The 26,972-nt window shown below is 45.0% G+C and overlaps 1 protein-coding gene across 1 annotated transcript in view; it reads right to left on the bottom strand.

Annotated features, from left to right (window-relative positions):
• BCAR3 (BCAR3 adaptor protein, NSP family member) overlaps positions 1-14,484 on the bottom strand; it is a 173,330-nt gene extending 158,846 nt beyond the window's left edge. The window contains exon 1 of the mRNA XM_050960942.1: positions 14,404-14,484. The gene's annotated coding sequence lies outside the window, so the exon portion shown is untranslated. The remainder of the gene's footprint in view (positions 1-14,403) is intronic.
• Between the last annotated feature and the right edge of the window lie 12,488 nt (positions 14,485-26,972).

The raw sequence follows: 26,972 nt of genomic DNA, 5'->3' as shown, positions 1-26,972 counted from the left end.
CATTACAAAAGCAACTTTTCCTCTCCTGGAATTGACACTTCCTCAACAATTATGGGGAGTGAACTACATCCACCCTGATTGTAATGGCCCTGTCAACGCTGGTTCTCCACTTGTGAGGTAACTCCCTTCTCTTCATGTGTCAGTATAACAATGCCTGCATCTGTAATCTTCACTCCATGCATCTGAAGAAGTGGATTTTTTTTACTCACAAAAGCTTATGCCCAAATAAATCCATCAGTCTTTAAGGTGCCACCAGACTCCTTGTTGTTTTTAGGGATACAGACTAAAACGGCTACCCTCTGATAATCGTGATACTGTTTTCTGTGATTCAGAGCCTTATTCATTTGGAATGGGACTGAGGCCATTGAGGTTTCATTTTGTACTATTATTATTATAATAATAATTACATTATTTGTAATACCATAGCGCCTAGGAACCCCAGTCATAGACCAGGATCCCATTATGCTAGGAGCTATACAAAACAGAACAAGAGATAGTTCTTTTGGGCAGGGACTAACATTTGTTTGGTTGGAAGGTGTCAATGACTGTCATTAGTAGGGTCTTTGATCTATAGACAATCACAGACTTATGTCTCTACTGCACTTTCCTCATTAAAACTTTTGTCGCGTGGGGATGCGAAGAAAAAAAAAAAACCCCAAAAAACCCCAAACACACACCACACCCCTGAATGACAAAAGTTTTAATGATGAAAAACACCAGTGTGGACAGCACTTCGGAGGTAGAAGCTGCTCTCCTGTCAATGAAGCTACTGCCCCTCATTCAGGGTGTTTTTATTTTGTCACTGGGAGAGCTCTCTCCTGGTGACAAAGAGCGGCTACACCGTGCCCCTTAAAAGTGCGGCTACAGTGGCACAGCTGTGCCACTGTAAGGTGTGCAGTATAGACATAGACTAAGGCAGGGGTCGGCAACCTCTCTCACTAGTAACTGCACACCGCACCATAGTAACTCTAGCTCAGGAACCAATCCATGCAACAAAACTCGATGCCAACTCTGCCCACATATCTACACCAGCGACACCATCACATGACCTAACCAGATCAGCCATACCATCACTGGTTCATTCACCAGCAACGCCCCTCTGCTATGTACATCGGCCAAACTGGACAGTCTCTACAGAAAAGGATAAATGGACACAAATCAGATATTAGGAATGGCAATATACAAAAACCTGTAGGAGAACACTTCAACCTCCTTGGCCACACAATAGCAGACCTTAAGATGACCATCCTGCAGCAAAAAAACTTCAGGACCAGACTTCAAAGAGAAACTGCTGAGCTTCAGTTCATCTGCAAATTTGACACCATCAGCTCAGGATTAAACAAAGACTGTGAATGGCTTGCCAACTATAAAACCAGTTTCTCCTCCCTTGGTTTTCACACCTCAATTGCTAGAACAGGGCCTCATCCTCCCTGATTGAACTAACCTCATTATCTCTAGCTTGCTTCTTGCTTGCATATATATACACCTGCCGCTGGAAATTTCCACTACACGCATCTGATGAAGTGGGTATTCACCCACAAAAGCTCATGCTCCAAAATGTCTGTTAGTCTACAAGGTGCCACAGGATTCTTTGATGCTTTTACAGATCCAGACGAACACGGCTACCCCTCTGATACTTTCAGAAGTAGAGTGCCGAGTCTTCATTTATTCACTCTAATTTAAGGTTTCACGTGCCAGTAATACATTTTAACATTTTTAGAAGATCTCTTTCTATAAGTTTATAATATATAACTAAACTATAGTTGTATGTAAAGTAAATAAGGTTTTTAAAATGTTTAAGAAGCTTCATTTAAAATTAAATTAAAATGCAGAGCCCCCTGGACTGGTGGCTAGGACCCAGGCAGTGTGAGTGCCACTGAAAATCAGCTTGCATGCCGCCTTCGGCACATGTGCCATAGGTTGCCTACTCCTGGACTAAGGGCTTGTCTACACTGGCAATTAATAGTGCTGCAACTTTCTTGCTCAGGAGTGTGAAAAAAACACCCTCTTGAGCACAGCAAGTTTCAGCACTATAAAGCACCAGTATAGACAGTGCACCAGCGCAGGAAGCTACGCCCCTTATGGAGGTTTTTTTTTTTTTTTTTTTTTTTAAAAAGAGTGCTGGGAGAGCTTTATCCTACCACTGCGCCGTGACCACAAAAAGCACATTAAAGCACGGCTGTGGCAGTGCTTTAGCGTTGCCGGTGTAGACTAGCCCTTAGTTAAAGCTGCTGGGTGTGCTAAACACTCTCCTTTTAAGCTCAGTGAAAGGAGCAGTTAATCCCCTTTGCGTAGTGGTAGCTGGAAGCAACAGAAAGCTACTATTCAAGGCACAGGGCACATGCAAAATGTGATGCCAAGTCTACACTACAGACCCATATCAGTATAACATCACTGAGATGTGTGAAAAATCCACACCTAAGTGCCTCCAATAGCTGGCTGCCCAGTTTCAGAAGCCTCAGCCCCGCCCAGACTGTGACCCTGCCTGTGCTTACCATGCCCATACAGCTAGCAAAGATGGGGCCCAAAGATGACCCTGAGGCTTTCTTCATGATGTTTGAGCAGGTTGCCTGAGCTATGGGCCACCATTCTGGCCTCATATTTGATGGGAACTGCCCAAATGACATACTGTTGGCTCCTGGTTGACAAGGCCTGGGATTACAGATGGGTATAGGCCGCAGTGCTCAACACACTGGACATCACCCTAAAAGTGTTCTGACGGCAGTTCCAGAGGAAGGGGCACCCAACAGGCGCCCGACCCTGGATTGTTGCCCAAGAGCTGAAGGACACCTGCTGCCAGTGGCTCCAGCCTGACCACCGCTCTGCCACCGAGGTAGTCAAAGAGCTTGCCCTGGAACAATTCACCCACAACCTCCTGCCTCGGAGAAGAATCTGGATACTCCCACACCATCTCGCTATTTAAAGTGTAGCAGTTGCCCTCATGGAGGACTTCTTGGCCACTGAAGCCCCCAGTCAGACCAGGGACCAGAGCTGCAATGTTGGGGTTGACCCTGAGAAGCCGGGAGAAGTGCTCCGGCCCGCAGCTTGATGCCAGGTACACCTCAAGGAGCCAAGGCAGATGAGGTGGCACCAAACTCCAGTGAACAACCCTGAGGTACCAAGAGGCACTCAAGGCAACCCCCGTAGAAGGGAGGCCTTAGAACCCAAGCCCCCCTGCTGAACCAGTACATGCAGCTCGAACATCTAGAGCCAGGATCCTGTTTCTCCTGTGGCCATTTCAGGCACTTGTGGCAGGAATGGCCCGTGATGGATTGTATCTTTGGCCAGGTCTGCACAGGGAAGTCTCGCACCTGCAAGCGTCCCACTGCAAAGGTTACGATCCCTGTAGCATTTGACAGACAATCAACCCTCACCCTTGTCGACTCTGGCTGTGGGCAGATGCTCATACGTCAGGTGGACCCTGGCCTCCGGGTGATCCACCTACAGTGCATCCATGGCGACGTGAAGCCGCCCCCGTGTCCCGCTAACCATGAGCTGGGTGATCCGACTAGTGACACCGAGGCTTGCATACTCTGTGATCCTGGGAAGAGACCGACTGGACTTCCCCAAAGTCTTACATACTGCAAACCTGCCTCTCCCCACTTTTTGGCCAATGGCCTTAGAAGGAAACCCCCTTGAGGTAGAGTGTGAGCCAGAGGAGGACTATGACCTTGACGAGCTGGGTGGAGAGAGCACAACCCCACTGCTGACTGACTAGGTGTCAACTTTAGCCAGGATCAGAGAGAGGACTCCACATTCAGCCAGGCATATGAGCAGTTGGCTGCGGTCAGAAAGATATCTGATCCCCCAACAAGCAAACCATTGACCACGGTTTGAGCTAATGGATAACCCTGTTCACCGGGACTGCTGAACCCAAGAAACCCAGACCCAGCTGTTGATGCTCTGGCGTGCTGTCTTGAAACTGGCCTATGACATCACCACTGCAGGCCACCTGAGGCACGAGGAGACTCTGGCCTGAGTCCTTGATTGGTTTTTTTGGTCAAGGGTGCATCAGTACATCAGAAACTATTGTAACTCATACCCCAAATGCAAGCTGATGGCCCTGAGGGAAGTACTGAAGACTACCCTATTTCCTTTGCTGATGATTAAGGTTCCCTTTGAGCAGGTTGCCATGGACCTCGTGAGACCCCTCCTGAAGAGGGTCGCTGAGTTCCGCTACATCCTGGACTATGCCACCTGGTTCCCAGAAGCAATTCCACTGTGGAGCATCATGGCCTAGCTCCTGAAGCTTTTTGCCTGGGTAGGCTTGCCCCAGGAGATTTTTGCCAATCAAGGCATCAACTTCACCTCCCTCTATTCCAGCAACTGTGTTGACTCCAGGGAGTCAAATAGCTATGCTGACACTGCTGAAGAAGTTTGCCACTATGCTGATAATGAAAATCTCTGGAAGGGATTAAAGACTGCCATTTGCTCGGCATGCGCTGAGTCCATTGGCTATGTCACCCACCATCTCCAAGATTGGTTTGATGAGAACGATACTGAGATTCAGGGCCTGCTTGATCAGGAAAGAGAAGCTCATTGCATGTGGCAAAATACCATCTCACATCAGCAGAAGAGTCATACAAGCAACTGAAGGCTCAAGCCCAAAGGAAAATCCATGACATCAGAAATAAGTGGTGGTGAGAAAAGGCCAAGTAGATTGAGTTTCATGCTGATAAACATGACATGAGGAGTTTCTTTCAGGCAATAAGGGCCATTTACGGCCCATGCTCCCACGGACCCGCACTGCTCAGAGCCATAGGCACAGAGTTTCTAATCCCAACTCCACCCCTTCCCCCAAGACCCTACCCTACTTCTTCCCACCCCCATTCCATCTCTTCCCATCCCTGCCCCACTCAGTTCTGCCCCCTCCCCTAAGCATGCTGCTACCTCACTCCTCCCCCCCGCAGTGCCTCCTGAGTCCTGACATTGCAAAACAGCTGATCTGCAGCAGGCAGTAGGAATGGGGAGGGAGGGGGAAGCACTGATTGGCAGGGCCCGCCAGCAGGCAGGAGGCACTGGGAGGGAGAGGAAGGTTCTGGTAGTGGGGGCTGCCAGTGGGTGCACCATTTTTTTCTGGCACTTATGCGCTGAGTACAAGACAGATCAATGTGTTTTAAGAATAGCAAAGCCATCAAAGCCAGATGGAAGGAGCATTTTGAGCTACTCATGAACTGTGAGTCAACTGTCTCTGATGCCACTAACGAATCTATACCTCAACGACATGAAAGAGAATCTCTTGCTGAACCCCACCCACCCTCGAAGTAATAAGGGTGATAAATGAAGGGGAGGCGGAAGAGTAGCTCCCTTTTATGGACACCCAGTCAGCCAGTTAGCTACAAAATCCCTGCTAGAAGCTGTTCTCCACTTGCTTTACCTGAAAAGGGTTAAAAAAGTCCATAGGTAAAAGGAAGGGAGTGGGCACCTGACTAAAAGAACCAAGGGGAGGGCTAGAATTTTTTTAATGGGGTGGGGAGAAAACACACCACACATTTTTCTTTTGTCTGTTCTCCAGAGAGAGGGGACAGAGCAGAGACAGGGCTGAAACTATGCTGTAGTTTCATACCTGCTTTAAGCCAGGTATGAAAAAAATCAGATCATACCTAGAAACTACTTATTGAAAACCCCAGATAGGTAAATAGATCAGGAAATGTCTAGGAAGACGCGATTAGGTTTATTTCTTTGCGGCTTGTGGACGACTCTGTGCTAACCCCCAAATGCTTCTGTTTGCTTGTAACCATTAAGCTGGACCTCAAGAAAGCCATTCTTGATGCTTAATTATGTTTGCTTTTTTTAAAAAAAAAAAAAAAAAAAAAAAAATCTAGCAATAGCCTACGTTCTACATGTATTTTCTTCTTTTTGTTTTTCATAAAATTTCCCTTTTTTAATAACAGGATTGGGTGTGTGTGTCCTAAGAGGTTTATGCATATGTTGTTTAACTGGTGGCAACAGCAGATTTCCTTTGTTTTCTTTCTCAGATCTTCCTCATAGGGGGAGTGAAAGGGCTTGAGGGAAGAATTCCCAAGTGCGCCTTCCTGGGTTCAAAGGGGTTTTTTGCATTTGGGTGGTGGCAGCATCTACCCATCCAAGGTCAGAGAGAAGCTGTAACCTGGTGAAGTTAATACAAGCCTGGAGCAGCCAATATTAATTTTTAGAATCCTTGCAGGCCCCCACCTTCTGTACTCAAAGTGCCAGAGTGGGAATTCAGCCTTGATATTCTCCACGATCAGATGACTGCCACAGTTCTCTGTAATGGCCTTGAGATGGAACCTTTCATCATCAAAACTGGGGTTAAGCAAGGATGCGTTGTTGCCTCAACCCGGTTTTCCATCCATTTAGCAGTCATTTTGGTCCTCGTTAAAGATCATCTCCCCAGTGGAGTTGACATTCAATATAGAATGGATGGGTGGCTCTTTAATCTTCGACGTCTCCATTCGAAGTCTAAAGTCTTCAGGGGGTCCACTACTCATCTTCAGTATGCTGATGATTGTGTCATCCTTGTGCACACTGAGAATTAACCTCAGTCCATACTGGATTTTCTTGTACAAGCTTACTTGAGGCCTAGGACTCTCACTCAATATTGAGAAGAGTGAAGTGCTCTATCAACATGCTTCAGGACTTGCACATGACCCACTACAAATCACCATCGAGGGTCAGACTTTGGAGACAGTTGAGCACTTTTGTTACCTCAGTAGCCAACTTTCTCAAAATGCAAAAACCACACACCCACTCACCCAGCCACCCACCCCACAATGACAGTGAGATCCACCACAGAATCCAGTGCGCAAGTGCTTCCTTTGCGAAATTGCTCCAACGCATTTTCACGGACTGTGACCTATGGCAAGACACCAATCCAGGTCTATAAGACAATTGTTCCAACACTCCTCTACGGATATGAAACCTGGGTAACCTATTGACAGCACCTCAACAGTTTGGAGAGGTATCACCAATGCTGCCTCCGGAAGATCCTTCACCTCAAGTGGCAAGATCGCCACACTAATGCCAGCATCCTTGCTGAAGTCAATGTCACCAGCATTGAAGCAATGATCCTCATGCACCAACTTCCCTGGGCTGGACATTGTGTGCAGATGCCAGACTCTCACCTCCCAAAACAAGTCCTCTACTCTCAGCTCACCCAGGGTCAGAGATCCCATGGTGGTTAGAAGAAACGCTACAAAGACACACTGAAAGCATATCTTAAGAAAACTGATGTGGACATCACAAGCTCGGAAAAGCAAGCCACCAACCTATCCCAATGGTGCCGTATCCTCCATCAGGCAGTGGCCCACTTCGAGGAGAAGCGCCTTGCTCTCAAATCTGGAGAGAGAGACAGGAGGAAGAAAAAAGAAAAGAACTTTCTCCCAGCAGGCCGCTGGCCTGCCACAAAATGTCTGTACCTACTGCGGGTGGATTTGCGGTTCCAGGATTGGACTCCTGCGTCATTTCAGGACCAGGGCCGGCTCCAGGGGTTTTGCCGCCCCAAGCAACAAAAAAAGCTGCGATCGCGATCTGCGGCAATTCAGTGTGAGGTTCTTCACTCCAAGCAGGAGCGAGGGACCCTCCGCCGAATTGCCACCAAATACTTGAAAGTGCCACGCCGCTCTGGAGTGGTTGCCCCAAGCACCTGCTTGATAAGCTGGTGCCTGGAACCGTTCCTGTTCAGGACCCATACTTAAATCCATGGAAGAGATTATCCTCAAATCGACGGCTCACCAATCCATCAGATATCAATAATAATTTTCTCATTATGAGATGCAATATACTAATTACCAAAAGAGGGGCACAAAGATATTTACTTTAAGTGTTAAACTATTATTCAAAAAAAATCACTCAATTTATACAAACTCCTCAAAACTGCCTCTAGGTTCTATTGTTGACAAAATGCATGTAGCAGAGAACTGCTGTAGCAAACATAATGATGAGGGAATTTGAAAGGGGAAAGAGTACTGATCTTTCCTTTCTGACACTATAGTATCTCTCTTGGGATTTGAACTAAGATAAGTGAATCAGATAATCTCTGTTCATTGCCCAGTGAACAATACACCACAAAAGATCCATACATTATTCCAGAGAAAGTGCCCAGGAGGACTGAGCAGTCTTGGAAACTGAAATTGTCTCTTGAACCTAGACAGTCTGCTTGAAGGTCACAGTTGTAACATTGCAGTGTTTATCTGACCTGCAGATTGTATAGTGAAGTGTTGTTAGTTCCTCTGGGATGATCTCATGAGGTGTGTATGACCTCATGTGTCCTGTAAGTGTTCCCAAAGACAAGGAAAAATATTCATCTGGATGAATGGACTATAAGGTGGATAGAAAGCTGGCTAGATCATTGGGCTCAACGGATAGTGATCAACGGCTCCATGTCTAGTTGACAGCCGGTTTCAAGTGGAGTGGCCCAAGGGTCAGTCCTTGGGCTGGTTTTGTTCAACCTCTTCATTAATGATCTGGACGATGGCGTGGACTGCACTCTCAGCAAGTTTGCAGATGACACTAAACTGGGAGGAATGGTAGATATGCTGGAGGGTAGGGATAGGATACAAAGGGACCTAGACAAATTAGAGGATTGGGACAAAAGAAAGCTGATGAGGTTCAACAAGGACAAGTGCAGAGTCCTGCACTTAGGACAGAAGAATCCCATTCACTCTTACAGACTAGGGACCGAATAGCTAGGAAGCAGTTCTGCAGAAAAGGACCTAGGGGTTACAGTGGATGAGAAGCTGGATATGAGTCAACAGTGTGCCCTTGTTGCCAAGAAGGTTAACGGCATTTTGGGCTGTATAAGTAGGGGCATTGCCAGTAGATCGAGGGATGTGATCATTCCCCTCTATTTGACATTGGTGAGGCCTCATCTGGAGTATTGTGTCCAGTTTTGGGCCCCACACTACAAGAAGGATGTGGAAAAATTGGAAAGAGTCCAGCGGAGGGCAACAAAGATGATTAGAGGGCTGGAGCACATGACTTACAAGGAGAGGCTGAGGGAACTGGGATTGTTTAGTCTACAGCAGAGAAGAATGAGGCGGGATTTGATAGCTGCTTTCATCTACCTGAAAGGGGGTTCCAAAGAGGATGGATCTAGATGGTTCTCAGTGGTACCTGATGACAGAAAAAGGAGTAATGATCACAGGTTGCAGTAGGGGAGGTTTAGGTTGGATATTAGGAAAAACTTTTGCACTAGGAGGGTGGTGAAGCACTGGAATGGGTTACCTAGGGAGGTGGTGGAATCTCTTTCCTTAGAGGTTTTTAAGGCCTGGCTTAACAAAGCCCTGGCTGGGATGATTTAGTTGGGAATTGATCCTTCTGAGGTCCCTTCCAACCTTGATATTCTATAATTTCATAACTAGCCAAAAGAAAGGTTTAAATTTATTGAAGAAGCAGCTACTCGTAGGGCCAAATTCTGCTCAAACCCACTGAATTCAATAGAATTGTACAGGTGTAATTGAGAGCAGAATTTGGCCCATAGTTTCTAGAAATGGATTTGAGATGAAGTTTTCATCCAGACTAGAACTTCCCTAGAGTTGAACAGGTTTCATAGCCAATGTTCTAGTTCTAGACCCATCTCTAAGTTTCAGCTAACTCCTCTAAAATAATTTAAAAAGATTAAAACAGTAATGTGTATTTAGTAATTCAGTAAACTTCAGTCAGAAAATATAGCTCTGTTACACTGATTCACATCAAGGAAAACCAAATGACATTAGTTAAGAGATCAGCACTAACCTGATGGCACCACTGCAGCAAATAGAGCAATATGCCTTTTTTTTTTTTTTAATGAAAAAGACAGACAAGGCTCCAAGACTCTCATATATTTTCCTTCAATTTAAAAAAACAAACAAACAACAACAACAAAAAAAACCACACCCCACACACCCTTTTATAAGACACAAAAGGCCAAATATCTAAAGAGTTTTCAGCCTGGCATCTGCTTACAACTCTGCACACAATCAACGGCAAGTACAAACTTGAACATGTAGTTAGCTGAAGACAGAAATGACTATATTTAGATGTCTGGACACCAACAATTCAGGTAGTTAGAAGGCTAAATGCCTACAGTAGATGGTCAGCAAAAGAGTTATGGACACAAGATTAAAGGTTGTTTAAAATAAAACTTCAGTCAATACTTTTAACAGGACAGTTTTTCGGCTGTACCCCTGCAGGAGTGCCTTCTTGGTGCTGCCCCTGACCAGCTGCTGGACAACTGGGCCGTGGTGGCTCCCCCTCTCCACTCACCCCCAAAGGTCCCCGCTGTTTGCCGTGCTCCTGGGGCCGGTGACTTGGGGGGGGGCGAGGGGAGAAGCCTTCAGGGGCAGGAGGAGCTGGTGGCGCTGGGGGGCTGGCCTGGTGCTCGGGAGTGTGGGGGGGCAGCTCAGTCTGGTGCTTGGGAGTGGTGGGTCGGGGGGGCTAAGCTAGGGCATGCAGGCCAGGGCTCCTCCAGTCAAGGGAGGCCACCCCAGGGCTTTTCCTATAAGGGGGGGCTTTGGGGACTTCAGCATGCAGGGCCTTGAGCAGAAGGGGCAGGACCAGCAGGCTAGCCTCCCAAAAGTGGGGGTTCACCTGCCACCCATGAGTGAGCACAAATGAGAACAGGAGCATGAATGCAGCACACTGATCCTGGGGCTGATTTTGTATTAGAACAGTCCGTAGCATGAATTAGGCCATAGAGCTGATCCATACTGCACTGCCAATGGCTCTCAAAAATTGTGTTGGCAGCTGAGGAAGCCTAGAGTACTGGCTTACCCTCTTTTCCCCCCAAGCCATGCTGAGATCAGGAGGAGGTTGTTCTGGAGACACAGTGATGACTATAAACCATTGGGGGATTTTCCAGCACAGAAGACTGACAGAAAAATTAGCTCCAGAGAATACATCAGCCGGAGACCAACACAAACCTGCCCCAAGAGACCTAAGAACAAGTACCAACTTTTTCTAAATCTTGTACACTATTTCTTTAATCATATGGGGTTAAAGTCATAAATGCACTGCAGTCACAATCTTTCACAGATGTCAACTGACCATCTCTCTCACCAACAGAAGTTGGTCCAATAAGAAATATTACCTCACCCACCTAGTCTCTCTGAAGCCACCTAGGCAGGTCAGCCTGATACTAGCATTCAGCCTTGCTATGCAAGAAACCCCAAGAACAATTTCTGTTCCAAGTCATTTGATAAGGCAAACCATAAGCTCCTGAATTGGAAGCAGGGCCTGTCATAAACAAATAGCTAAAGGTTAATGTTCTTTTACCTGTAAAGGGGTAACACCAGTAACCTAAAACACCTGACCAGAGGACCAATCAGAAAACAAAACTTTTTCAAATCTGGGTGGAGGGAAGTTTGCGTGTAAGTTCTTTGTTCTTTGTCTTGGGTCTGACCCTCTCGGCTCTGAGAGTGATTTTTCTATCTCCTGCCTTTCTAATCTTCTCTTTCCAAGTTGTAAGTACAAACATAGTAAAACAATAAGGTTTATATTGTTTTCTTTTGTATTTACATGTGTGTAGTTGCTGAAATGTTTTAAATTGTATTCTTTTTGAATAAGGCTGTTTATTCATTTTTTTCTTTTAAGCAAATGACCCTGTATTTGTCACCTTAATACAGAAAAACCATTTTTATGTCCTTTTCTTTCTTTTTTATATAAAGCCTTCTTTTTAAGACTTGTTGGAGTTTCTCTTTAGTGGGAACTCCAGGGAATTGAGTCTGCAGCTCACCAGGGAATTGGTGGGAGGAAGAAGTCAGGGGGGAAAATCTCTTTGTGTTAGATTTACTAACCTGACTTTGCATACCCTCTGGGTGAGGGGGGAAGTACTTGTGTTTCCAGGACTGGAAACAGGGAAGGTGGAGTCCCTCTGTTTAAATTCACGGAGCTTGCTTTTCTATATCTCTCCAGGAACCCAGGGAGGGAACACCTGGAGAGGGGAAGGGAAATGGTTTATTCCCCTTTGTTGTGAGACTCAAGGAATCTGAGTCTGGGGGTCCCCCAGGGAAGGTTTTGGGGAGACCACAGTGCGCCAGGCACTGTATAGATCCCTGGCTGGTGGCAGCTTTACCAGGTCCAAGCTGGTAACTAAGCTTGGAGGTTTTCATGCTAACACCCATATTTTGGACGCTAAGGTCCAAATCTGGGAAAAATGTTATGACAGGGCCGGCTCCAGGCCCCAGCGCGCCAAGCGCGTGCTTGGGGCGGCATGCCGCAGGGGGCGCTCTGCCAGTTGCCGGGAGGGTGGCAGGTGGCTCCGGTGGACCTCCTGCAGGTGTCCCTGCAGAGGGTCCGCTGGTCCCGCTGCTCCGGTGGAGCATCCGCAGGCATGCCTGTGGGAGGTCCACCGGAGCCGCGGGACTGGCAAGCGGCAGAGCACCTCCCATGGCGTGCCATCATGCTTGGGACGGCGAAATGGCTAGAGCCGGCCCTGATTGGAAGCGATGGGTTAACATGCTTTATCAGCTACTCCGTGGGTCTGCTGAGTTCCAAAGATAATCTGCCTCAGTTCTTCTTGTCCAGAAAGGCATGGGAGGACCCCAAAGTCTTTCTGATGAACACAAAAAAAAGAGTCAGAGAGCAAGAAAAAGATCACATCACAGGGTCTTGTCATAAAGTGGTAAATGCATTTCAGACTGAATATTGTTAGTAACTTCTTCCCCAATTATGCTCTTTCCAGCTAAATACAAATAAATTAGATGACATCCTGGTACACAGAACCAGTAACCATAGCCACCAGCCCATATAAAACTAAAGGCTATGCCTCATCACACAAAAAAGCAGCAAAAACTTGATGCAGGCTGCTATTGTAGCTAACTGTAATGTTTAATCTCACATTTAAAGTCATTCATTGGTGGTAGCAGCCCAGTGGATCATGTAAGAATGTATTGCTCTCTTTCTAGAGGAGGGCTGGCTTGATACTACATTGATGGGCACTCAAGTTAGAATAACCTCAGGTCACACACTGGAAGGCAAGTGAAGGTTGAGAGGAACTACATTATACTATTTCCCTGGGGATTATTATACATTTGCACTCCAGTACCCCCTAGAGTCACCAGATGAACATCATTATACTACAGGGAAAAAGTCTCCACCTCTCTCAGTGGTAAGATCAGTGCCAGAGCAAAGCTATGGACATGGAAAGGAAGAATAGGATTCTAAAGCACATAATGTTGCCTCCAATTGGACGGGTAGGTAAAAACATTGGAACCAAACTGATAGCTCTTGCTATCATAATCAAGACAGGGGCAGAGTTCATGTCTGAATAATTCTCTTTGCTTTTAAAGAAGAGATTTTGAAGTTTGCATATTTTAATATAAGTAGTTTGTGTTTCTTTTTACGGATACAGATTTGCTAAAATAACTCAGATTTGCAGATTGCATTAAAACAAAACCCAAACAACTTTTCAGTATGTCATCATATTTATACCTTGCATAGAAAATGATGCCTATGAGCACAACAAAATTTAAGCGCAGAAACAAGTACAGTCATGTGAAAATTTACTCTAAAGCTATGCTGCTGTCAAAGTGGGAAAAGTAGACATTATACTGACTGGACATTACAGCTGCTCCTTTTCAAAACCTTTTTACTGTACTCTAACACTATCGGATCAGATATTTACATGAACGTGGACAAGTTTACATCTTTCAAATCTTTTACATGTCTGTGTCTCTCTCTCAAACTGATAATTTTATCCTCAACCTTTGATAATAAAGTTTAAATAGAACCAAAACGAACATTTTTCTATAGTCTTCTCTCTAATTTCTTCAAAGGCAACTGAAAAGACTTCTTAAAATAAAATGCATTTTTCTCTTTTCCTGTCAGCATAGCCCTGTTAGTCTGTATCCACAAAAACAAGGAGTCTGGCAGCACTTTAAAGACTAACAGATTTATGTGGGCATAAGCTTTTGTGGGTAAAAAACCTCACTTCTTCAGATACTTCACTCTTTTCCTAATGACTAAGATTGCTGCCCTAATTTGTCAGAAAATTCAGATGACTTCAAGGAACTACCCTTAATAAAACACATTAGAAAATGTCTTGCTGCGTTAGTGGACTTCCAAAGTGTATATAGTACATGCAAGTTTTATGAAAGAGAAAGCCAAAGTAAAAATCTTGCTATGGTTATAAAAAGAGTATTATAAGGAAGTAGATAACACTGTAGATTCCTTGTAGATTTTTACAGCACCTTGTCATATTACATGTTTAGATTTTGCTGGACTTGGAACTTTAAAAGCCATGCTGACATGCTGCAGAATAAGTGCCCTTGCTAAGCAATCTAATCAAGATTTTAAATTTCTCTGATCTGTAAAATCTGTACATAGATAAACAATAGCTCTGGGAAAAACTCTTGGTATGCCTCACAATTTCTTTATTAAAACATTAACATCAATTCCATAAATATAAAGCTGTATTGATTAGAGAATATATACAATAGTTCTTACTATTCAAGGTGGTTGTTAGAGTCCATCAATATCCTTAAAACTGCAACAGCGTCTTGTCAGAAGACACACCTTGAAAAGTCCTTCCGGCCAATCAGAAAATCAGACCTGGCTAGGAGACAGCAGCTGATGAATCACAGTAGCGATAGTCTAGTCAAGCCTGGGGGGGTTGTTTTCTTTTAAATGAAGGAGAAAGCTCTGTGCCGTTTCCCAAAGGAATACAGGGAGCTATTTCATAGTTTTTTTGGATTCCTTTCTTTCTAGATGAAACTACATCCCAGCTACATTGCCTGTAAGTTGTAATAAATGAATTACAAAAGTACATATTTCTCTGTTGACACATTTGCAGGGTATTTCTAAGAGAAAACATCCATCTACAAATTGAGATTAAAAGTTTTAGAATTAAAATGCTTTTATAAGGATGTAAGCACTTTAAAAAAATTAGCTCACAAACCCTCTTCCCTCCAGCCAGATCCTCAGTGGAACTACACATATTTACACTTGTCAAGGTTCCTTCCCCACTCTGAACTTTAGGGTACAAATGTGGGGACCTGCATGGACACTTCTAAGCTTAATTACTAGCTTAGATCTGGTAACTCTGCCACCATCCAGAAATTTCAGTGACTGGAACACTTCCTGTCCCCTCAAAACTCTCCCCTCCCTGGGTGGACTTGAGGGACTTCACCAATTCCCTGGTGAACACAGATCCAAACCCCTTGCATCTTAAAACAAGGAGAAATTAAGCATCCTCCCTCCTTTCCCCCACCAATCCCTGGTGAGTCCAGATCCAATCCCCTTGGATCTTAAAACAAGGAAAAATCAGGATCTTAAAAAGAAAGCTTTTAATTAAAGAAGAAAGATAAAAATCATCTCTGTAAAATCAGGATGGAAAATACTTTACAGGGTAATTCGTATAGCCCAGAGGAACCCCCTCTAGCCTTAGGTTCAAAGTTACAGCAAACAGAGGTAAAATCCTCTCAGCAAAAAGAAACATTTACAAGTTGAGAAAACAAAATTAAGACTAACATGCTTTTCCTGACTATACTTACAAGTTTGAAACATGAGAGACTGATTCAGAAAGATTTGGAGAGCCTGGATGGACGTCTGGTCCCTCTTACTCCCAAGAGCGAACAACTCTCAAAACAAAGAGCACAAACAAAGACTTCCCTCCACTAAGATTTGAAAGTATCTTGTCCCCTTATTGGTCCTCTGGTCAGGTGTCAGCCAGGTTTATTGAGCTTCTTAACCTTTTACAGGTAAAAGAGGCATTAACCCTTAACCATCTGTTTATGACAACACTAGATGGGGACTGGGTCCCGCATTTTTAAATGTTGTGACATAAGCCAATACAGCCAAGAGTCTAATAGCTAAAGCTAATACTCATTCTGCCATTTGCCCTAACCATCCGCCTGCCAATGCATGGGTGTTTCCTAAAGGACATTCTCTAGCACTTTGGCTAGTCTGATCTTAAGTGCTCTATTAACTTTGTTTTGCATATTTTAAAAAATTCCAAAAGAGATGTGTATGAGAATTGTCACAATAGGTCCTATTACTGCCTGTTGTGAAGATACATATGTATGTATGTATGTATGTACACTCTCTCTCTATATACACACACACACTGTTTTTCAGCAGATATTGACCTGATGCCAATGACTCCATCAAATCCAATAGAGTCTTACACATTATTAGATAAAGTCTTACTACTCCAGAAGTATCATTACAATTTATCATGCATCGTTATTATTTGTATCATAGTAGCACCTAGGAACCTCTACCAGGATCAATCTCCCATTGTACTAGGCTCTTTACAAGCACATAGTAAGAGACAGTTCCTGCCCTGAAAAGGTTAGAATCTAATAAATAGAAAAAAAGAGAGATGTATAAAGGTGTAAATATAAATATTTATTACAGTGGTTTCTTAAGCTTTCCCATACCCCATGTTACAACAGAAAAAAGGTTCAGGAACCCTTCGCATCTAGCCAGAAAGAAAAGGATGGTGGCAGTAACCCATCTGAAACCTATTCATGAGTCTGACCCTCTGGGGTTCACAGCCCTTTGGCTGAGAGCCCAAGATTTCTGTGATTTATCACAACACTTAATCTTTAAAGCTTCTGTCAGGCTCCTCAACTTCAGAGTCTTTCCCCGTATCTCAAGCTTTTCTAGGACTCTCCTTCAGGTCCCACATGTTTTTCTCCACATCTTCCTCTTTCAGACCCCCTCTCCATATTTCCAGACTTTCTAAACATTGCATGGTCCACCTTCCTTTAACGATTACACTAAGCCACATTATCTGAAGGTTTCGATGATGCGTGCATGGTCTACTTCATGATATTGCCTCTCACCTTTTCAACTAGTGCCTGCATGTTACATTTGGATTGTTGTAAATCCTGTGCACTAGATAACTAGCCTCTAGGCATATTGCTGAAACACAATGGGGGTTGCGGGAAGGAAGGAAGCAAGCTTCCTTCAGGATATACAGTGCCTATCATCCAAAAGATTTTAGAGCCCTCACTATTCATAGCAGCACTCTGCAGAATATATAGGCAACTAGACAGTGCAAAGATAACAAATGAATACAATCGACCTTAAGGCTTTAAACCCTTCTTTGAATGATGTATCCACTATTTTAAGCACTTATTAAATATATTTTAAAATGGTGGTATGATGATGTTTGAGCATCCTGGATAATTCTTCAGTGAAACTGAATATTGATATTGAGTCCTCGCCTACAAACAGTCCCACACCCTGAAGCAAATACTCACCAGCAACTACACACCACACAACAAAAACACCAGCCCAGGAATTAAACCCTGCTACAAACCCTGGTGCCAGCTCTGTCCACATATTTATTCAAGGGAAACCATCACAGGACCTAACCACATCAGCCACACCATCCGGGGCTCGTTCACCTGCACATCTATCAACGTTATATATGCCATCACGGACCAGCAATGTCCCTCTGCCATGTACATTGACCAAACCAAACAGTCTCTATGCAAAAGAATAACGGACAAAAATCTGACATCAGGAATCATAATATTCAAAAAAACCCAGTAGGACAACACTTCAAGCTCTCTGGTCACTCAATAAACAGACCTAAAAGTGGCAATTCTTTAACAAAAAAACAGACTCCAACATGAAGCTGCAGAACTTGAATTAATTTGCATACTGGATACCATCAGATTAGGCCTGAATAAAGACTGAGTGATTGGGTCATTACAAAACCTAAAATGAGTTTCCCCAATACTAATTTCTCCCTACTGTTAATCACGCCTTCTTGTCAACTGTCTGTAATGGGCCACTCTCTTACCACTTCAAAAGAGATTTTTCCTCCCTTAGTATCCTGCTGTTAATAGATTTAATCTCATTGGACTGACTTCACACTTTCATGGATTTATACCTGCTCCTGTATTTTTCACTTCATGCATCTGATGAAGTGGGTTCTAGCCCACAAAAGCTTATGCCCAAATAAATTTGTTAGTCTCTAAGGTGCCACAAGGACTCCTTGTTTTTGCTGATACAGACTAACGCGGCTACCACTCCGAAACCTGTTCAATGATTGTTATACTTATTATGTTACAATTTTATATATTCCATAAACTGCCAAAAAAAGAACATAAAAAGTGACCAGCTCCCCTCCAAACTGTACCTTTAAAAAGGATTACTGTTGTATATTAGAAATCAAATGCAAGTACCAGCTTCATAAGGTATTATCATTGAAATCTCACTGTTTTTCTGCCCAGAAGTCCTGCACTGTCATATCACCCACAAAGTCTGATGATTGTGTTGTAGGGATTCCTCTGGGAATTTAGGGCCCAGTCCTGCAAAGGAATCCATACAGGCGGACCCTAACATCTACTTGGAGTCCCAATAAGCCAATGAGCCTCTACATGGGTGTCAGGGTTCGCCCATGTGAAACCCTTTGCAGGAAGAGGGCTATGACTATGTTTGCCTTGAGTTTTGGTTTTCAACATAACATTTATTTTTAAAAGCGTTCTGCAACCTAGCCACTGAAAATTGGCAAATAATAGATCAGCAAATATGCAGACTTGTTTACAGTTCCGTTATTCAATTACTCTACCCAGAGTGAACTATGGTGCACAGTGAGAAAGGGAGCTAGTGTCCTGAATGATTCATAAAGCTTGCAGGTACCATACCCTCAAAGTTCTAGCTGGTTATCATCACTTGTTTTGCTCCAGTAATGACTGGTACGATACTGATAAATGTAGACTATACAAACTAACGAAGTTCTGCCACATTACCTCACAGCCCATGTCCGTTTATGGGAAACTAAATGAACATACTGCAGTTAACTCTGCCCTTAGGAATAATATCCTTTTGGTTGTTTAATCAACACTCGGTATCTGCCAACATTTTGGAAACAAAACTAAAGGCCCTAAAAGAACAAAAAGACATTATTTCACTGTAGTGCTCTAAATCAGCACTGAATAGTCGTAAATTCTAGCATCAGAGCTAGCACTGCACATTCATCACAAAGAAAGAAACCTTTGTTTATGCACCATCCACACAGAAGAGCCTTTGATGTACTGTTTTGAGTTTCTTCATATTGTAACTTCTGCAGAATGATGAACTGCAGTAACTTCAGGGACAGGCTCTACATGCCAAGGACTGTGAGGCTGAATATGACACAAAGAATAGGTGGGAATCAGGTGTTAATCATCTTCTAGCTCAGTGCTCTTTATTTATGGCTGTTCTAGAAAAGAATGGGGTTCCTGAGTGTATTAGAGTAATGCCGAAGCTTTAAAATGTGCTGCTTTGAAAAGTGACTTGAAAAATGGCACTGAGAGATTCTGTGTTTACTTTCCCTCAATGCCTTCTAAAGGAAATTTGCAGAGTTTATAAGTAAAAATAAATTTCTTCTAATTGTCAGCCTTGAAAACTCAACCTGGATCTGAAAGTCAAGCTGTATTGCTTCTGGCTTGAGCACCATGCTCTAGCTACTTAGGTGCTTCTATAGCTCCCATCAATGTAGTAGATGAGAGTTTAATTATGTGTCTAGCCTCTGTTTGCCAGAAGCTGGGAATGGGTGACAGGGTACAGATTACTTGGTCATCTGTTCATTCCTTTTGAACCACCTGGCATAGGCCACTGTCAGAAGATGGGATACTGGGCAAGATGGACCTTTGGTTTGACCCGGTATGGCCATTCTTATGTTCTAAGATTCAGCAGGGTATTTTACCTAATCTACATCTGTGAAACCGCTTTGCCTTCAAATTCTATCTTCAGTTAGGTCTGGGGAAGACAGAGTAGGTTCTGATCCTATAAATGATCTAGAACTCAGACAGGATTTGGATTGGGCTAGACAGAACATGGCGGTTTGGCATACGGACAGCATTGTGAAGCTGCTATGGTGTTCTACAAAACTTCATCTTTTATTTTCTTTAAAGAGAAAGTTTCTAGCCATTATGGTTGTGAAGAAAACCTCAAAAAATGTGAACTGAACGTGAGCTTAATGCAGAAGAGTTTTCAGGAGTTGTGAAAGTCTGAAACAAGAGCTCTGAGAAGAGTGAACTGCCCCACTTGTTTCAAAGAGGTGTTAGCGGAGATTCCCCAAGATGATCATTTAAATATTAACATTGTTAACTATTGTATCCCTCATGTAAGAAAGAGGAGGAAGAATCAGATCTATACAACCTACCATAAGCAATGCCTCATTTTGGTGTCACTAGTGGGTGACACTGTCAGTGCAGGGCAACTGCACCATTATTCTCCCTCTTGGTCCACCAATAGCACCCAGTTTTAGTCTTCGGTCTGCGAGCTATCACCTCTTTGGCAGAGACACATTTTAAGTAGTTAAAACACCAAAGCACATTAAGTCAGGAAATCAAGTCAGAAACTATACACAGTGCGTGTAAGGTCACGCTATATGGACGTCGCCATTTTGAGAGCAAAATGGCATCCTCCATGTGGCAAAAGTGCCAGTATGTCATTCTGCTGAAATCCAACCCCACTACAATGCAGCCCATAGGGAACTGTGGGAAGACACTGGAGCACTATCAGCACCCAAGTTAAAAAACCAGGGCTACAGCCTGCACCTACACTTCAAAGTGAGCAGGTTAAAGCCCAACTTAAAGTACAGCCGGGGCTCTAACCCCTACCTCCAGCCAGATAAGCTAGCCCAGGTTCAGAGCACCTCCAAACCTGAGTTAAAGGTTTGTGTGGGGGGATGGGAGGAGCGGGAGGACTAAACCAGTGCTTAATTTGTGCCAGGCATTGCCAGGGCTGAGCCCTAGAACCTCTACACTTGCTGTGTCACTTACAGCGGCACTGGAATAGTCAGGTGGCATGGCCCTCCCACTTTTTACCAGCTGTAAGGGCAAGAGATGGGCAGAGAGGAGTGAGTGGTGGTGGGATCGGGGGAGGAGGGGCCGTGTGAGGGCCCAATGGGTGGTGTGGCGCAGGACCATGGTTTGGGCACCTGTGGCCCCTCCACTTTTAGGGCACTTTCTCCACTCCTGGTCAGTTACGAAAGTAAAAAATTGCTTGAGCTCCAGCACCTAATTGGTTGAGCCCTGGCACCTCTTTCATTACAATTTAAGCACTGGACTAAACCCTTGGTAAGAGCACAAGTTAATTCTGTAGTGAAGACCTACTCTCTCAGTGCAATTCTTAGATCTACTTTTGTTGATGAGACTATTCCATAAAATTCATTCTTCAAGACTTATTTATCTACCAGCTGGTTTGTGGGAACACTTAAGCTATTTAGATTATTCCTCTGTTGTGTTTCTATATACAAAACATTAGATTAACTGCAGTTATAACAGTCAGGAAAGGAAAAACATCATTTATACAAACAGGTGAAAATTTGCATTTTGCAGAATTTCTGGAACTATGGCAAGAAAAAAAAACCCCAAAATACTGATTTTAAACATACCAACACACACAATTCTCACCACATTAGAAAACTGTACTTTACTAGACATACCTGAATTGTTCAACATTTATGTCACTCAGCCATCTGCTTGCCTGGTTTTTCAGCATCTTATTTAGATTTGCACTCATGTTCTCTGGTAACAGAAATCCCTGTTGGTTTACTATATTATTTTCTATACTCTTTTAGCAAAGTGATTATTTTGTCAGATGTGGAAGCAAATTCAAAATAATTAATATTAAATAATGTGGATCTATTTACACACAGAAGGATGACAACTGGATAAACAAACAAAACAATACTGGACATAGCTTACATAGGTTTCAGTCATACAGAACTGTATGTGAGCCTAGAGCCTATAGTTTTTAACTTGCTCCTCTTGATATGGATGGGAGTTTTGCTATTAATTTCAGTTGTAACAAGCCTGAGGCCATGGCTACACTGGAGAGTTGCAGCACTGGTGGTGAGTTTACAGCACTGCAACTTAGTAACTGTCCACACCTGCAAGGTACATCCAGCGCTGCAACTCCCCAGCTGCAGCGCTGGCTGTATACCTGGTCTGCTTGGGGTGTAACGATTGCAGCACTGCTCGTCAAGTGTGGCCACCAAAAGCACAGTTATTGGCCTCCAGGGTATTAGGAGGTATCCCAGAATGCCTGTTCACAACAAACCGGAAGAGTGGCTGAACTCCGTCCAGGCTCCCCGGAGCTACTTATCTAAAAAACAAACACAGCTGCTGTTTGCTCCAGCAAGCAAGCGGAGGCAGGCAGGGGAATTGTTTTGGAATGTTCACAGCTGTTTGCTTTTGAGTAGAGAAGCCACACGGCGGAGGGGGAGGAGGGAGTCCATGTTGGAGCAGCTACTTATGTGGTCTGAAGGCTATTTAGGAGTGCATAATTTGCATTTAGTGAATAAGAAAGGGGTGGGGGAAGGGCTCAAAACTTTTAAATTGATTGCAGGTTAGTGATGTGTATGTTCCAGTCCTTAGAACTTGCAAGGCAGGGAGCTGAGAGCTCCAAAAATCCACTCTCTCTCCCCCCCACGCTCCCCCTCCCCCTCCCCTTTTGAAAAGCACGTTGCAGCCACTTGAACACTGGGATAGCTGCCCACAATGCACTGCTCCAACAGCGCTGCAAATGTGGCCGCTCTGCAGCACTTTCCCAACACAAGCTGTACCTCCCAGTGCTGTACAACTGTAAGTGTAACCATACCCTATGACAATTATTTGCAATTGTATATTCAGCTTTAGAGCTAAAAGGCCTGATTCTGCAAAGGTGAGTGCTGTCAGTGCTTATTGAAATCAACATGGAGGTAAAAGCACTCACAATCTTTTCAGGCTTGGCTCTAAAGCAAGGTATTTTCTTTCCAGGCAGGATTCCTTAGAGAAGGGTGGTTTATAGCTGAGAGGGGAAATAAAGGACTTCCTGATGGCACAGTTTTGACTCAGACTCTACAGTGAAGTCACCAGTCCCAGGAAGGGATACAGATTTATACCATAGGGTGCAGAAAGCTCTGCAGTGTTGTCTGAGTGAAAACAAGTACTGGATGGGGATGGCTAGAAAAATAGAGCAGAGAAGGAAAAACTCTGGGATTAAAAAAAGAACTGGCTCGGTTTGTGCATTCTCCTGGCTCTTTTTAAGGAAACGTACTATATAGTACAGCAAAGGCTGCTGTTAAGGGACGTTTGGACATTTTATTACTCTAAGCTCTCTGACTTGGAGCTGATGGGAACATTTGAAAACTCAGCATTTTCACAACAACATATACTGACAGAACAAGCAGATCACCTTACTAATTCTTCTGGGAATTAAAAATATATTTATTTGCCTTTTCTACATGACTAGTAGTTTCATATCTACTTTATATTCAGGTCATAGCAGTGACCAGGGTTTCCATCTTTGCATCTGGCTGGCAGCCTCAAAGTCAATTCTATTAAACTGAATTTCCCCTCCTCTCCATCAGAGGGGAACTCATTGCAAACTACAACCAAGTTTGAGGATCAGAGTCACAACCTCCCAATATGCTGATAGTTACCAACAATCCATTCCTAAAACACGCTTATAAAACTACATGCTCAACACAGAGACAGCCTTAGACTGCAACTCTCCAGTGCGGGGATTATGTCTACAGTGAGCACCTTACAACAGCCTGGCTGGGCCACTACAGTCATGCCGTTGTAAAGTGTGCAGTGCAGCAGGTCTTTGCTGTCAGGAGAGAGCACTCCTGGCAAAATAAAACCACTCCTATGCCCCCAATGAGACATTCTCTCACCAACAAAGTGCTGTTCACACTGGTGCTTTTCGTCTTCAAAACTTTTTTCATCTAGGGATGTGTTTTTCTCACACCCCTGAGTGACAAAAGTGCAGCACAGACATAGCCCTACAGATAGTCACAGAGAAGACAGACACGCTGGGACACAAAGGAACATAGGTACTGACTCAGTGGGTGCCCTGGGGCTGGAGCACCTACAGGGAAAAAAAATGATAGGCACTGAGCACCCACCAGCAGCCCCCCTATCAGAACCTCCCCCTCCCCCCAGCACCTCCCACCCACCCACCAACAGGCCCCAACAATCAGCACCTCCCTCTCCCTCCCCATGCCTTCCACCTGCCACAACCAGCTGTTTCACAGCACGCAGAAGGCTTGTGGGGAGGAGGAGGAGAGGAGCAAGGACACAGCACACTCAGGGTATAGCTACACTTGCAGCTGTATAGCACTAGGAGTTAAACCTGTCTTCGTACAGCTCAGTAGGGAAAGCACTGCAATCTAGCCACACTGACAGCAGCCACATTTGCAGCATCTCCAGCGGCATTGGGAGCGGTGCATTATGGGCAGCTATCCCAGCATTCAAGTGGCTGCAACGTGCTTTACAAAAGGGGGGGGAGGGGGAGCGTGGGGAGAGATAGAGTGGATTTTTGGAGCCGACACACTGTCAGCAGCTGCCTTGCAAGTTCTGACCACTCCCCCACCCCTCTCTCACTCACTGAAAGCAAACAGCAGCAGATAAGCAACCTTCCCAAAATGGACCCCTGCTCCCTCCCTCCCACATGCCATGCCGCTTCTCTCCTCAAGCTCCTCCCTCCCCCTCTCTTCAAGCAAACACTAGCTGTGGGCGTTCCAAAGGAAGCCCCCCTGCCTCTGCTCATTCACAGCAAACAGGAGCTGTGTTTATTTTTTTGATAAGCAGCTCTGGGAGCCTGGAGTTCACAACAAAACAAAACGAGGCACACAACAAAACAAAGAGTAACCTTCACTTTAAAGGCCTATGGGAAGCTTCTGGAGGTCAGTCACAGCTTACCAACATTATTCCCTGTTTACACTGGCACCCCAGCGCTGCAGGAGCAGTGCTATACTCTTTATTCCTCTCGTGGAGGTGGAGTACATGCAGCACTGTAGTCACGGAGATACAGCGCTGTATGTGCCTTGCCAGTGTGGACGGGGAGTGAGTTACAGCGCTGTAAAGCCACCATCAGCGCTATAACTCTCAAGTGTAGCCAAGGCCTCAGTGGAGGGGGAAGGGATGGAAGAGGGCAGAAGAGGTGGGGCAGAGGGTGGGGCCTTGGGGTAGGGGTGGAGCCTGGGGTTGAGCACCCTCAGCACATTAGAAAGTGGTGCCTGTGCAGAGGAAGACAACATATGATAAAAAAATTTTCCTCACTCAGACCCCTGTGATGGGTTTGCTCTACTCACTTGTGGATGGTGCTGCCTGCTGGCAGTTCTGGGGATTAGCTCAGTCAGCACAACACCCTTTCAAATAGTTATACCCAGTCAGTTTCTCCTCTGCAGCCTTTTTCTTACTCTCAGAACATAAGAATGGTGTACCGGGTCAGACAAAGGTCCATCCAGCCAGTATCCTGTCTACCAACAGTGGCCAATGCCAGGTACCCCAAGAGGGAGTGAACCTAACAGGCAATGATCAAGTGATCTCTCTCCTGCCATCCAGCTCCATCCTCTGACAAACAGAGGCTAGAGACACCATTCCTCACCCATCCTGGCTAATACCCATTAAGGAACTTAACCTCTATGAATTTATCCAGTTCTTTTCAGGAATAGCTGCTGTCCTCTTTGTGACTCCAGGTCACTATTGTGGTTTCCCCTTCCAGCCAGGGTGGGTGGAGGCAGGGGGGGAAGTGTATCAAGCTTTCTGCTCTCTAGCAGTCTTCTGCTTCACTGCCTGATGGTGCCACTCCTGCAGTGGCTAGCAGGGAAACCCAGGCCTACTCTCTACTCCAGGTTCCAGGGACCCACTACACAGCAATCAAGATCCATTCTTCAAGTTGCTTCTATATCTCCTGCCCCTCCCACTTCCTCTGGGTTTGCCAGTCTCTTCCCTCCCTCCTCCCAGACAATAACTTTTGATAACTCATCTCTGCAGCTACCAAACACTCCTCCCTCCTACCAGGGAGTGACTGCAGACTCCTTCCCTAGCACCCCTTCTGTTGCCAGCCTCCTGGCTTGTGTAGAAGCCCTCTCTATCCCTCACAGATGAGCTTCTCTCTAATTAGCTGCTTCCAGCCTAAAGCTCCCTTGTTTGTAGCCTAATTAGATGACTGGGCTCACCTGAGCTAATTCCACTCTTGCAAGGCAAGTGTGGAGAGCACACCCCATCACAAGCCCTCCCCTTCACAACTGCAAATATTCTCCTATTCTAAATCACCTACCCCATACCTGCCACACCTGGGCTCTCAAGTCGTTGCTTTCTTGTCTTAGATCTTGGACCATGAGCTGCCACCTGTCCTGCTCCTCCATAGCACCTCTGAGTTTCTCCTACAGGAGCTCCAGGGCACGTGCAGCCTCCTGCCAGGCCTGCTCCACAGCTAACTTCTCTGTCAGCTAGTCCTATTGGTATCTAGGAAGTGTCACTACTAAAGGACCTCCCGCCAGCCTAAGAGGAGACTCCACAGGTCCGTGATACCAAATAACTGCAGAGGACAACTAATGAAATAACAGGAACAGGAGTGAGGTCACAGGGATAAACAACAGGAACCTGACGAGGACACCGAGCAGAGACCACAGCTCTGTCAGCTGGTCCACCCAGTCCTCCAGCACCCTGGCTCCCAGGAGCTGAGTCCCCACTGTTTTGTGGTTTTTCCCTCAGTGTTAGACCTCTCCCAGGGAAGAAAGTAATTAAAACAGGGACTTTCTCCTCCCCCTAGTTTCACCTCGAATTTCTTTACCTGTCTCTTGGGCTTCTCCACCATTCTTATGGGCTCCTTATGGCCCCCTGGCTCTTTCTTTCTCTCTCTCACCTCAGTCCCTTGCCCTTTTCTTGAGTCTCTTTTCCCTGTGGCGGCAATGCCTCTTTATATGGCTCTTTTCCCCACAACAAAAGCATGTCCTCCTCTGGCCCAATTGCTTATTTGGTGGGGCTCTCTGGGCCCTCCATCGCAGTCCTTGGCTCTTGGTAAGCCTCTTTGCCTCCCTCTAAATAGTGGCACTCCCTCTTCAGGTGCCCTCTGCTCCCACAGCCATAGCACCTTCAGGGCTAGGCTTCTGGTTTCCCAGTCCTGGAGCGCCTTTCCCATTCCTGGCCCTTACAACGACTCATTTCTTTCCTGCAGGATTCTGTACAGCTTCTGCTGGTGACCAGTTACCCACATTATACAGTCTTGTAAATACACTTGGGTTTCCCACAGTCTCTGCTGGTTCTCCAATATCTGTCTCCACATTAGCATGG

This window comes from Gopherus flavomarginatus, chromosome 7, assembly GCF_025201925.1.
Source record: "Gopherus flavomarginatus isolate rGopFla2 chromosome 7, rGopFla2.mat.asm, whole genome shotgun sequence".
In the NCBI taxonomy this organism is placed as follows: Eukaryota; Metazoa; Chordata; order Testudines; family Testudinidae; genus Gopherus; species Gopherus flavomarginatus.
The sequence above is the reverse complement of the archived record's forward strand: the minus strand, read 5'-3'. Positions and strand labels throughout refer to the sequence as shown.